Source organism: Bactrocera dorsalis, chromosome 1 (genome assembly GCF_023373825.1).
Source record: "Bactrocera dorsalis isolate Fly_Bdor chromosome 1, ASM2337382v1, whole genome shotgun sequence".
NCBI classification, from domain to species: domain Eukaryota; kingdom Metazoa; phylum Arthropoda; class Insecta; order Diptera; family Tephritidae; genus Bactrocera; species Bactrocera dorsalis.
The window spans coordinates 32137442-32151070 of record NC_064303.1 but is presented as its reverse complement, the minus strand read 5'-3'; the positions used below and the strand labels follow the sequence as shown (position 1 = coordinate 32151070).

The window sequence follows — 13629 nt, the reverse complement described above, 5'->3', positions numbered from 1 at the left end:
ATTAAATATTATTATATGTATTCACATTTATTATATTCTTTATTTTATGTTTTGGAAATTTATATTTTATTTATTTTTTATGCTTTTCTGGATTTTTTTAAATGCAATCTTTCTCCTTGTATAACGCATAAATCACAGCTTTAATGTTATTTTATTTATTTCTTACATTTTACTCGTTTTTATGAAAATTAATTATTTTCTCCTTGAAAGATTAATACATAAATTGCAGCTAAATTTAATTTATTTATTATTTAAAGTGAACCTAATTTCTTTTTTTTACTTATTTATTAATTTTCATTTTTTTACTGATTGTTTTTTTTTTTTAGTATTTTTATTTTGTTGACATATATCATTTTTGCCCCACATAAGCGAAATTTGATTTGGTCTCACGAAAGTGTAATTATAATGAAATAAATTTAAAACAAACATACAACAAAATAGCGTAAAATAATTCACTAAATTGTGTTTGTAGAGCACACACAGCGCCAGTGCAAAAATCCGCTCGTCCATAAACTGTAAAATGTGTGCAAAAACATCAATATTTTGCACGGAAACACACAACTTTTTCTCGGCCATTCGCCAATTTATTTCTGTTGTTTTCTTTTCCTTTCCTTTCAACTTTCTGCTGCCGCTGCTGTTGCTGTTGCTCTACAGCTGCGGTGGCCCTCTGCGCAAACAGCTGATTTCAATTTATTATGCTATTTTTGCCTTGCCGCACCTACTTGCTGTTGTTTTTGCAGCAACAACTAAAACAAAACGAAAAAACACAATATTATTTTGCTCGCTCCACGCTCGCATAAGCGCTTGTGCCAGGCAAACGACGAGACAGTGAGGCAACAGCGAATTCAGCAGCAGCGGCGGCAATGGCACTAGCGCCACTTCCTTGACACAAAATAACACAGAATTTCAAGCGATTTTTTCATAAAATTTAGACTTCTTGCGCACTTCCCTAACTTTGCAAGAATACGCAACACAAACGCTAGATCCTTGCAGCAACAAACAACTACTAGGAACAAGTAATTGCAAAAAAGGCACACAGAAATAATAAACAACCTGATTTTCGCCTATAAATTTATGCCGTGTTGTTATTGCAGCTTTTACACATGTAGGTACGTGTTTTGTCTTCACCCACTCGCTCGCTCGCTTGTTGTGTGACTTGATTTTTGGTGTGTGTTTTAGCTTTTATTTCAATTTCTAATTATTTGTGGTTTACACACTAAATATTCACTACACGTTTTTGATTACTTTCAATTATGTTTACTTTTTATTACGAACTAATAATATCTATGAAAATATTAAACTTCTACTACACAGTGACACGTTTTGTTGTTGCATGACCCAATATGCAACGTGAAACACTCGCGACCGAATGACCAATATCGTTGAAAATCCGTTTAAAACTGAATTCCAAGCAAATTCAGACCCAACATATTAATGCCAGTCAACGCTGCTCTCAGCGTTCCACTATGTAATTATGTTTGTCCACTGTTATATGCATATCTAGTTAACATGCCCGCCTGCATGTACATGTTTGTGTGTATATTGGATAAACAACGAATGAATGGAGAAACAAACAAATTCTCACAACACTTTGCCATATGACATTCGCAGCTCAGCACGCAACACTTGTGAGCGTAATTTTTAACAGCATGTGGCGCTGTCAAGTGACTGCATTGTGGGGACTGCTGTTGAGCGCCAAAAGCCAGTTGGCATGGCTCTCTACAGTCGCATTTAGTGGCAGTTGCTCTCACTTACATATGCTCGCTAGCCCCCTTACATTTGTTTACCAATTATATCGTGCTCTGTTGGTACACCGCTCTGTGTTTCATTACAGAGCGGCATATAGCGCATTTGTGTGAGTAATTCACTTGTACTTTTTGTTAGAAAGAGATAAGTATTGTGCTTTGTTATTAACTGTCAGCTGAAGTTTAGTCGTGCGCTAATGCAACACTAGTAGAATGTGACAGTTGAGAGTGGTGGCGAGTTTTAGGCATCACTGTAGCTTTGTATTATGTTTAATGTTAAATGTGTTAAAAATAAATAAAAACTTAATAATAAAGGAAACTTAATTTAAATGTTTAATTATTTATAAAAAAGTGTTTAATTCAAATTTCAAAAATATATCGCCAATCCACCTGCAAAGTGGAAAAACTTTCTTAATAGCAGCCGGTAAAAGGAGCCCCTCGCAAAAATGTCTCGTCCCTTTTGGAATTCTTCATGTTTTAATGAAACAACAGTCTCGTCACTGCTTCTTCTACTTGTATACTAAACCACAGACACGGTCCGCCTCTTAGTCTTTTACCACCACCCTTTTTCGTTGGAGTCGTCATTTATCGTTACAACACGTCCAAAAATCCTGCTTAAGGCTTTTCTATCAAAAACCCCAAGCGCCAGCTCATTAAGTTTTATCATCATTTATGTGTCTGCAAGAGCTTAGTACAAGAGGGTTAATTTAGTATGTCGAAATGAGGCTCTATATCTTATCTCTCTCAAGGACCACACCAAGTAACTTGGTGTAGTCTTGCACAGCACACTGCTGTGGAAGCACAACGTGGAAGAAAGAGGCACAAACTCTCATGCACTGCTGCTACACAGCTATTGTAAGACCAATTCCGTTCTCGGTGCATTAGTATGGTGGCTAAAGGAAAGAGTTCATGGGCTCGCTGCGCTGTGCATAACGGGAGCCTTAAGAACAATTCCAATGGCGGCTCTTGAATTGGTACTAAACCTGCTCCCTATAGACTGCGGAGCAAAATCGGCGGGCTACTACCGGCTGCAGGATAATTTTCATATATGTATGTAGAACATTCGGGCATAGCTCGGTGGGTAATGACGGTTTGGTAAACACCGTCTACATGATCCCACTTTTCAACTGGGAAAGAAGGTTCATAGTAAACATAGAAAAAGAAGACGTTAACGTATGTTAGCTACGCGCAAAACTCTAAACTCAAAAATGGATGATGGAGTTGGTGCGAGAATATACTCTTCAGAGTTAGGCATAAGACTGCCTTTTAAGTTTGTCGAATCACTGCAGTATATTTCAAGCTGAGGTCTTTACTATTGCGAAAGCCGCGGAGCTGGCCTTTATTGGAGTGTAAAGTAACGCACCTGCAGGCAATTCCAGAGTCAACATCTACGTAGACTGCCAAGCAATGAAGGCAGTATTGTCGTAGAGAATAGGCAGAAGTGTCTTGGGAACCAGGACAGCAGTGGATAGTGTTGCTGGAAGCAAGCAACTTTACTTCTACTGGGAGACAGGCCACAAAGTCATCGAGAGGAATGAAATAGTGGACGGGATTACCTTGAATGGTGTACGACTAGCACCTGAAAACGTGATCAACATCCATTGTCTAAATGACGATCTGGACAGAAGCATAGTAAAGAAAATAAAAACCCGAAAGAATTAGCTGCCTGGGTGCAAAACTGCAAAAGTTGTGTGCAAAACAGTAGATCGGAAGTGCACAAAATTCCTATTAGCACTCTATAGAAGAGACTGTAGGAACATGGTCGGAATGCTAACCGGTCACTGTCTGGTGGCGACACACGCCCGTAGAATGAAGCTAACGGATCGAGAAGACAGCAGGAAATGTCTAGAGCAAGGACCAAAACTGGTCTATGCGTAGCTTATTGGCTTACCAGATTAACCTAACCTTTATTCTAGTTGTCTACTAAGCTCGTAAAAGCAGGGTTGCTATACTACGCTGAATCCTGACTTGTCTTTGACTGCTTCGAAACTATGATTCCCAGTTATAAACTTATTCTCTTTGGCATTCTTTCTTGTTAGGTTTGGCTAAATGATACGAATAATCCTCGCATCAAGAGTGGCGCAGGATATAACCTAGATAGCTGTGAACGCTGGTCTTTTGTTATTCCTGAAACTCTTAGATAGGGATCAGCAGATATTTTTAGATCGCAAAGCATTTTGAAACTAGTTACAAGAATTATATTATTGTGGCTAATATCAATACCACCAACTTCGATGTTTTAAATCCAGCCTGGCAAAAGTGGGGCAGTTTAGAAAAAAGTGTCGAGATAATTCTACCTTTCCTTTTTCCATATAGCTTAAGAAATTGGATCCGATAATATACAATATCTAACCACCGCGCATGTGAGCCTATGGACAGCCTAAGGACAGGGTCCTCAGAAAGCCGTTAATGGCGGCGAGATGAACAAGTAGTTAAGAGGACCACTTGCACTTTACTTTGGACCAGAAAGATCTCGCGGTTTGGGATTTGGCGAAGTGGGAATATTCGGTCAATGGGGGAGCGACTCGGTTGAAAACCGCACTGATTGGGTGTTACAAATCAATAGTTTGTTGGTAAGGATCTAACCTATTGTCAATATTTCACACAATATTTCTGACAATACCTTGTACGCTGTGTACACCAGACTGTTCCCTTGGCGTAGGGCACAGGGTTGAGGTGATTTCGTTTAGATATATTTTTTAGACAAGCTGGTATATGCTCTCTATCAACGCATCTCCGCTGTCCTTCAACAGTTTGAGTTGCCGTAATTCTTAGGTATATAGCAAAAAAAATAAGCAGTGGAAACGACATTCAGCAAGAGTCTATCTCGAAGTCAAATCTTCCCTATTCAATAATTTCGAAGGAACTATCACATGACTTTACCTCAGTTGCTCATTGAATATTGTAACACACTAAATTTACACATACTCAATATCTGATCAAATTTGAGCTAAACTGTCAATAGAAACTACACTTCCACTTAGCTTAATACAAATCACCTTCAAAATGGTCTCCTGAGCTAATACAAGCAACCCATGCTGGGGTGCCGCGTCTCTCATTCTACCAACTACATTGCCATTTTGTCATTATATCTTTCTTTATTTGTTCTATTGCGCTCTTGTATAACTAATATTGCCTCACCTGACACTGTTCGATAGGCTGACGCAACTCTGAGAGTTCTTTCACACCAATTTTACCTTTTTAGCACATCTGCTCATATCTCTTCTTCTTCTTTATTGGCGTAGACACCGCTTATTGCCGCTACGTGGCGCCAATTGGGTATTCCAAGAGAAGCTAGGTCCTTCTCCACCTGGTCCTTCCAACGGAGTGGAGGTCTTCCTCTTCCTCTGCTTCCCCCGGGCGGGTACTGCGTCAAATACTTTCAGAGCTGGAGTGTTCAATGCAATGGGACAACATGACCTAACCAGCATAGCCGCTGTCTTTTAATTCGCTGAACTATGTCAATATCGTCGTATACGAGTATCTCATACAGCTTATCGAATGCGAAATTCGCCGTGACCAACGCGCAAAGGACCATAATTCGTTCTCATAACTTTTCTCTCGAAAACTCTCAACGTCGACTCATCAGTTTTCGTCATCGTCAAAGCCTCTGCATCATATAGCAGGACAAGAATTATGAGTGACTTATAGAGTTTGGTTTTTGTTCATGGAGAGGGGTCTTTACTTCTCAATTGCCTACTCAGTCCGAAGTAGCACCTGTTGTGGTAGATCGTAACGTTGCAAGGTAAGCAGTCTGTTTTCTCTTCGCTGCGATTCGGCACTTCTCGTCATTCCAGCTGGTTTTTTTGCATTCTCCGAAAACCAATGGTTTCGGTTGCAGCCGTACGTAAGGGGCTTGAAATGCCGTCCCGCAGTTCCCTTATATCGAGTTGCTGATGAGTTTGAATGTCGGTTGTGATTGCAGCTTCTCGGCGTCGAACCTTCCTTGTGTTTGTTGACGTGCGTTTTTTGCTGCACAGAGGTGGGTGCGAATCTTAGCTGCAACAAGATGGTGGTCCGAGTCGATGTTAGGACCTCGAAGCATACGCACGTCTATTATCACAACATGATCGATCTGGTTGATGGTATTTCGATCCGGAGACAGCCTAATGGCCAACACAGTTTTCATTAAGAAATGATTTTTTTCTGTGGCGTACTGGATTTATTCTCAGAAAGTTAGTCTGGGTCCAGCCTTACGTCTAGGTAGTTTACTGATTTTTTTTAGTCGTTTGCATACTTAGTTCGAGGGGTAAATGCCTATTTGTTAGCAGTGTTTTTCCGTTTCATGACCTCATTAAGCTTTCTTCGCGCTTCTTCTGTGTCTCGCGCTGTAATTACTGCTACAATGTCGTCCACGTAGCCAATTAAGTATGATTCGTCTGACATTTCGAGTTTTAGTACAGCGGCATAGCTGATGAGATATAAGTCTGGTTCTATATTGGATGCTGCTCTTGAGGTGACGACTATCGCCAAATGCCTTCAACAGCGCTAGACGGGTGGATATGATCTCAAAAAAATTTTAAAATCCCCGGCTACTTCAGAGGTGTGGTACAACTTCCGGTTATCAACGAAGCTGGAGGACTCTCTCCTAGACAACACGGCTTTAGACTAGGCAAATCAACTCTAGAAGCTGTAAAATGCGTCATTGAAAGTGTAAAAGCCGCACAGCGTAGATGACATAAATACAAAAGAATAGTGTTGCTGGAGATTTTAAATGTTCGCTGTTGAAGGGGTTTCGGACTGGTGACAAAACCTGGTGTTTCCAATATGAATCCGAAACGAAACGCCAGAGTGCTGAATGGAAGGCACCGAACGAGCCGAAACCCAAAAATCGCGCATAGAGAAGTCAAAAGTGAAGACAATGCTGATTTGTTTTTATGATTCCAAGGGTATTGACCACAAAAAATTTTTACCACCCGGCCAAAACGTTAATACGGTACTCTACGTTGGAGTTTTAAAGCGTTTGGTGCGCCGTATTCGACGTGTTCGGCCCGAATATCGCAAAGATGCAAGTTGGCGTTTGTTGCATGATAATGCGCGGTCTCATCAATCATCACATCACATTTTAACCATTAACCACTCCGTGGCCATTCAAAAGGCTTGCACCGGCAAGCTGGCGGCCATACTGGCCAACGAGCTAAAAAACTCGTTCGACATACTTTTAGACCGTGCAAAAATCAATATATAAAATAAATTGATTTTACCGAAAAAAAACATTTGCTCTTTTTTTTAAGTACGGTTTACTTTGAACGGATCTTGTATTTCTGATGTTTTGTTGGTCTTGAACTTTGCCAGTGACTAGTTGCAGCTCTTCGAGGATGAACTGGGAGATTTGCGGAAGCCTTAGGGTCTGTTCTGGATCACTAATACTTTTTTCTGTGTGAGGAAGAGTGCGTTTACGATATGATCCATTTTGTTCGAACATGGAGTTCCTTCATTACTATTTGATAACCATGAAAAGGTCGCTGATGAAGACCGGTAGAATGAGCAAATTCAAAGTGAAAACGATGTTAATTGTCTTCTTTGACATCAAAAGCATCTATCATGAATTTGTTCCCTGTGGACAAACCGTCAACCCAAGTTTTACGTGGAAGCCCTCAAAAGACTCAAACGGTTCCGACAAGACATCGCAGCCGATTGGAAGTTGCACCACGACAACTCCCCGGCTCCCACTGCCTTTCTTGTGAACAGCTACCTAACCAAGACCGGCATATTTTAGTGTTATCACTATAACCTTAAAAATTTGTAGAGAGAAAAACAGTTTTTTATTCAATTGTATTAAAGTATAAAATTTGTATTTTATTAAACTATTTTATTTTTTTAGTTTATACAAAAGTTAAACACACAGAAAATTATTATTTAACACGCAAACACCATATACATACATATTTTGAGAATAAATTATACCGCTATATACTTACTTATATACAAATTTATGTCTACATATTTTGCCTATGTACTGAGCTACAAATTAACAGACATATTTACATACATTTAGGTGCAGGTATACCCAATCATTTAGTATATTTTGTAAATTTTTCCAAATTTTTCCAGTTGGGGACATATTTTTCTGTTGTAAATAGATCGCAAAATATATAATTGTATACATATATGTAAGTATATATATATATATATGTATGTGTATAGGTGTAATATAACATATATGTATATATTATGTCTTACTTTTATAAGTATTTGGAAGAGGCAAAAATACTTCTCAAAATAAAGTAGTCGGTCTTAATGGGTATAAAAATCGGAACATACAATCCATATATAGTAATTATGGCGATTTCTTTTGGCAATCCAGCAAGTTAGAAATAGACTTCCGAATACATACTGTATACTATTTACATAATTTTTTTATTAAAAAACACCTTTCTTTAAAATTAAGCTTTACAAGTAATTTTCTATTATTATAATTTATAATATGTTTTTCATATTATTTTTTCTGTTTTTATTATTTTCTATATTTTTCCTTACTATTTTCTTAGTTCTCAAGTGAAAAGGCACATTTAATTTATTTTCACTATTTTCTAACACATTGTACGGCATCCACTAAAGCTGAAGGAACCAAATACACTGATCAATTTACTAAGCAATGTGAGTCTGTTTTTTTTTTGTAAATCTTAAACTACTTGTAGTTACTTTTGGTACATTACTAGTACAGCTTAAATTTATTACTTTCACTAATATACTAGTATAATAATTTGGCCCTTCACCTTGTTTCCTTAACCAATGACTTGGTATACTCAAGAAAATCGTTGATCCATCCAAACTATCTGTGGAATAATGGAGTGTTTTGGCAATTCAAAAACTCCCTCAAGACCTAACATATTTTTGCGAAGCCCTCTCCCTATCTTGAAAAATTATTTTACAGATTACTCAACTTGCCGTAACTTATTCGAACTCACGACCATGTAATGACTAACTGGAAACTAACTCCTTTTGGCTATGATGATTCTTCAACCGTTTCTGAAGGACTAGGTCGGGAAACATCCAACTATTAATTCAAAACTAATTCCCTTCAAAACAATTTTTGAAAGATTTGACAATCAGAGATAAATATGGGTAGTAATTTCGAAATATTTGGTAATCTGAAGGCAAATGACCGCCGAGATAGTTCATAATAGTTTTAGCGATCAAACGGAATGACGGAAGTTTAAGACTTAGTCTGCAGGCGTCTTAAACTTCCGTCATTCGCCCAAAAACCAGGTCTACTAAACACGAACACATTTATACCTTGTGAAGGATTGCCATTGCAATCAATTAAACTCATTACTGTTCAAACAATTTTGGCCGGATCTTAAAAATTCAGAGACCACTAAGACCATGCTAAGGGATGATCTTGAAGCATTTGGTAAACTTGGATCTAATGACCTACGAGATAGACCAGAAGTTTTATCAATCAACCAATGCTAGGATATATACTTAAATTATTTAGTTCTCATATCTTTGGGAAAAAGTTATGTTTCACTTTTAGGATTTATGTGAGGAATGCTTAAGAAGTTTTCAAAGCAGTTCGGCTGACAGTTGGATGTACTTAACCGGAATGGTCGTAGATCCGTAGACCCGATCATGCATTGTTATTGTGGGAGTCAATCCTGGGTGAAAACTCATACCTCTTAAAACTATTTTCGGCAGACTTTTTGAAAATAAGAGAAAACAACTGGCCATTTCAAAGAAAGAGCTAGAAGTGCCTGGAAGTCTGAAAATGATTTACCAGCGAGATAGTACATAAGTTTTACTATTCAGACAATGCTTTACAATTGCTTGAATCTATATTTCTCAGACATTTTCATGAAGTTGTGCTTTCCTCTTAGGATTTATTAAGACTTTTTCTGATATCTCAATATAGTTCTATGCTAAAAGTTTCCTACAGTTGTGGCTTCCAACTTTGGTCGAGTCTTCCCTTCCGTATCTAATTTACGGTTTGGCAATATCTGACAAATGAGATACCTAAAAGTTCTAAGCAGACTCCGAGTTAATGGATATTTGAAAATCCTTTTAATTCAGAAATTTGTTCGAAGGACTTAATCGACTATAAAATCTTTTACTATCAAATAAAAATACCAACTCTAAGTATCTGCAAGATGGTGGTAAGGGACTTCAAAATATGTAAGCAAAAGTTTCAGAGATCAAGCAAGGTTTGCTGTCAGTGGCTTGGATGCGCACTAACTACAGTGAGCCAAAAATAGTGAGACTTTTTAATTTAAATTTCGCACTGAAATTCTTCGAAATACGAGCAAGTCTTTTTGATTGCTACAAATTATTCAGACAGGCTCGAGTAGCATTGACGACGAACCACGCCCTGGACGGCCATCAAAATCAACTGATGATCAACACGTCAATAAAATAAAGGAATTGATGCTTGAAAATCGGCGATTAGCGTCTTTGAGATATCAGAGGGATCAGTGAAAACAATTTGGAAAGATCATTTGGACCTAAGATGATTGGTTTCAAAATCACTAAGTTTTTCAAAAAACAGCGTTCCATTAACAGCTATTAAACAATGCTTTCCCTTGACAGATATGTCATATTATTACTGGCGATAAGTTTTTGATCTATGCTTACGACCCGGAAACAGACGAATAATCGGTCGGATATCGTGGTAAAGGTGAGCCGAAACAGAAACAATCACGTCAGAGCAGGTCGAAAATCAAGTATATGTTGACTGTTTTTTTCGATTATCGAGGTGTGGCGCTCTCCGAATTTCTTCCGAACGACCAAACTGTCAACATGGAATACTACTTGAGTGTTATGCGTTGTTTGCACTAAGCTATTCATAAAGTAACCGAAATTATGATAATGCATCGTCACATACTGCATTGATTCTTCGTGAGTTTTTCGAAAAATTTGCAACCAATATCGTGATCTGATTTAGTTCCGTGTGACCTATGGCTATTTAGGAAACTCAAATAAGCTCTCCGGGGAAACCGTTTGGAGTCAATTGAAGACATTAAACGTGAATCGTTATGCTTATTGAAGGCTACTCTGGAAATTGACTTTAACAATTGTTTCGAGGATTGAAAAAACATTCGCAGAAATGTTATGGAGCACAGTGGAAATACTTTGAGGGGGACGAAAAAGATTTTGAGGATTAAGAATTTAAAAGTTGTGAACAAAGTCTCACTAGTAGTATACTCGATCAAAGATTGCCATTTTGGCAATATTTCCTAAAAATATTTCGTAAATGCTTCGAAAGTTCGTCTGTTAATTTAAAAACCCATGGTCCGAATTTTCATTCTTCTTTAGAAAACCTACTGTACTGAAAATTTTTTCGAAAATCAGTAAACAGTTTTTTTTTCAATTTCAGAAAAAATCATTGATATGACATTTAAAACTTAATTATATAATTTTGATCGAGATATTTTTCTAATTATATAAAATCATATTTAAACCGAATATTTTTCCTTTCTTTTTTTTTATACTCTTGCAACCAGTTGCTACATAGTATTGTAGTTTTATTCACCTAACGGTTGTACGTATCATCTAAAACTAAACGAGATTGATAGAGGGTTATGTATGTAGATACATATGTAAGTATCTGCAAGCTGCAAAATTTGAGATATCTTGATGAAACTTGGTATGCAGGTTCCTTAGTACATAAAAAAAATCGAGTTCGTAGATAGGCATAATCGCACCACTGGCACGGCCACAAATCGCCATTAACCAAAAACCTATAAAGTCCCATAACTAAATGAAAATGGATGAAATCGGATGAAGACCACGCTCACTCCCCATGTTAACGTACTGTTCAAAACGTTCTAAAAGTGCGATAAATCGATAACTAAATGCGCCAGAAACGTAAAAATTTGCCGCCGGGATGGTATGACAAGGCTTTATAGGAACCGTTGTAAAAATTTAACAACGGGCGTGGCTCCGCCCATTTTTTGGTGAAAGCCCATATCTCGAGACCCAACGGACCGATTTCGACAAAATTTGGAACGTAGCATTCTTTTCATATTCCTATATCACGCTGAATAAGCGAAATTGGACATAAACCACGACTACTTCCCATATAGCACAACTTCCATGGTCAATGTGTGAGATATGCAATAGACAATTCAGATAGAATCCTCTTCCTGCAGTAATTATTCTGTGTATCCAAAATGGGTGGAATCGGGTCAATACTTTCCTGCGCCCCCATATACTTAATATGAAGATTTTCGAACTTCCTGGTGACTTTATGCTGGTTAATCGGCCAATATTTGAGTTATCTCAATGAGAATTTCAGAATATATTTTACGCCTAACAGTTTATCATTGTGCCTAAAATGGATATAATTAGGCGAAAACTTTACCTAACCCCCATATGACCATTACCAGGATTTTTGAACATCCGGCTGATTTTGTATAATGATCACGTATAACGATTTTGGTTTTTTTAACAAATCTTATGCCGAATATATACGTAGGTCAGTCTTTAAGTTATATATGGTGTATGCATAGATAAAATTGTTAGGATTTCGATCCTCAGGTTGACGCTTTACATCGTGAAGTATTTCCCAGGCTTTAATTCTTGCAAGTTGCAAGAGTATAAAATGTTCTGTTGCACTCGAAATAAGCTCTCCCTTACTTGTTTTAAATATATTTTTTATATTATTTCTATCTTATTTTATAAATTGAAATGAATAAAAAAATTAATATAAAAAAATTAATAAAAAAATATAAAATCACAATTTAAAATATAAGAATGCAAAAAAAAATCCAATTGGAAAACCCCCTTTTTTATCCAGAAAATTATAAGAAATATATGTATTAAAATAAAGAAACACTTCAAATTAATTTAAAAAAATATTGCATTGACATCATTTATTCAAATATTTTTATATTTAAATTAATAAAAATTATTATAAATTTTTAGAAAAAAATTATTTCACTATTCAATGAATATTTGTTGCAACAATGTGCAACATTGTAAATTAATTACTTTTTATTCACTATGTAAAAATTAACACTAAATAAAGTAAAATTTTTTAATGAATAACTCATTTTAAAAATATATGTATACAAGTATATGGAAATAAATTTATGTATGTAAATAATAGTTTTCAACGCTCCACATTTCACACGCTTTCTCACTAACTAACAGGCGCTCACTACACAATTTCTTAAGTAAATAATACAAATTTAACATATTGGAGAAAAATTAAATTAATTAAACAACATTTAAAATTAATTTTAAATACTTCAATTAGCAGCAATAAATCGTATTGTTTTGTGCTTATGATAAATGACAATTTAAAAACATATTTTTTTATAAAAACCATAAAGTTGTTTATAAAATATAATAAAAATAATTTTTTATAAAATTTATAATATTTTTTTAATTTTTTTTTTGAAAATTACTATTTTAATATTTATATGCATGTACATAAAACTTAAGGCAACTTGCGAAAACAAATTTACTATTTTTTTATTTCTATTTAAAAAAAATAATAATTAAAAGAATATGTACTTCTTTAGTATGATATGCAGTTATTTATTTTTTATTAAAAATACTTTTTATTAACCTTTTATCATTTTTAAATTAAAAATGCATGGTTATAAAATTTAAAGTTAAAAAACAACAATTTTTAATCAATAAAAAAATTTAAAAAAATTAAATTTTTAGTAATTTAATTAATTATTAATTAATTCAATTAATTTAAAATAAATTGAAATTTATAAAAAAATAATTAATTTTTAATTTCATTAATCCATTAACTTAATTAATGAAAAATTAATTTAAATTTGATTAATAAAATACTTTTAATTTCATTAATTCAATTGTTTTAATTTAATTCAATTAATTAAATTTTTCATTAATTTTTTTTAATTAAAATGTATTTAATTAAAATTAATTAATTTTCAATTTCATTAATTCAGATAAATAAAATTAATTA

The 13629-nt window shown here is 35.4% G+C and overlaps 1 protein-coding gene across 6 annotated transcripts in view; it reads right to left on the bottom strand.

Moving 5' to 3' along the window:
• The window catches only part of LOC105221840 (beta-1,4-glucuronyltransferase 1), a 289787-nt gene extending 288379 nt beyond the window's left edge, over positions 1 to 1408 (bottom strand). For all 6 annotated transcript variants that reach the window (XM_049451423.1, XM_049451414.1, XM_049451438.1 and 3 more), the window contains exon 1: positions 1054 to 1408. The gene's annotated coding sequence lies outside the window, so the exon portion shown is untranslated. The remainder of the gene's footprint in view (positions 1 to 1053) is intronic.
• Between the last annotated feature and the right edge of the window lie 12221 nt (positions 1409 to 13629).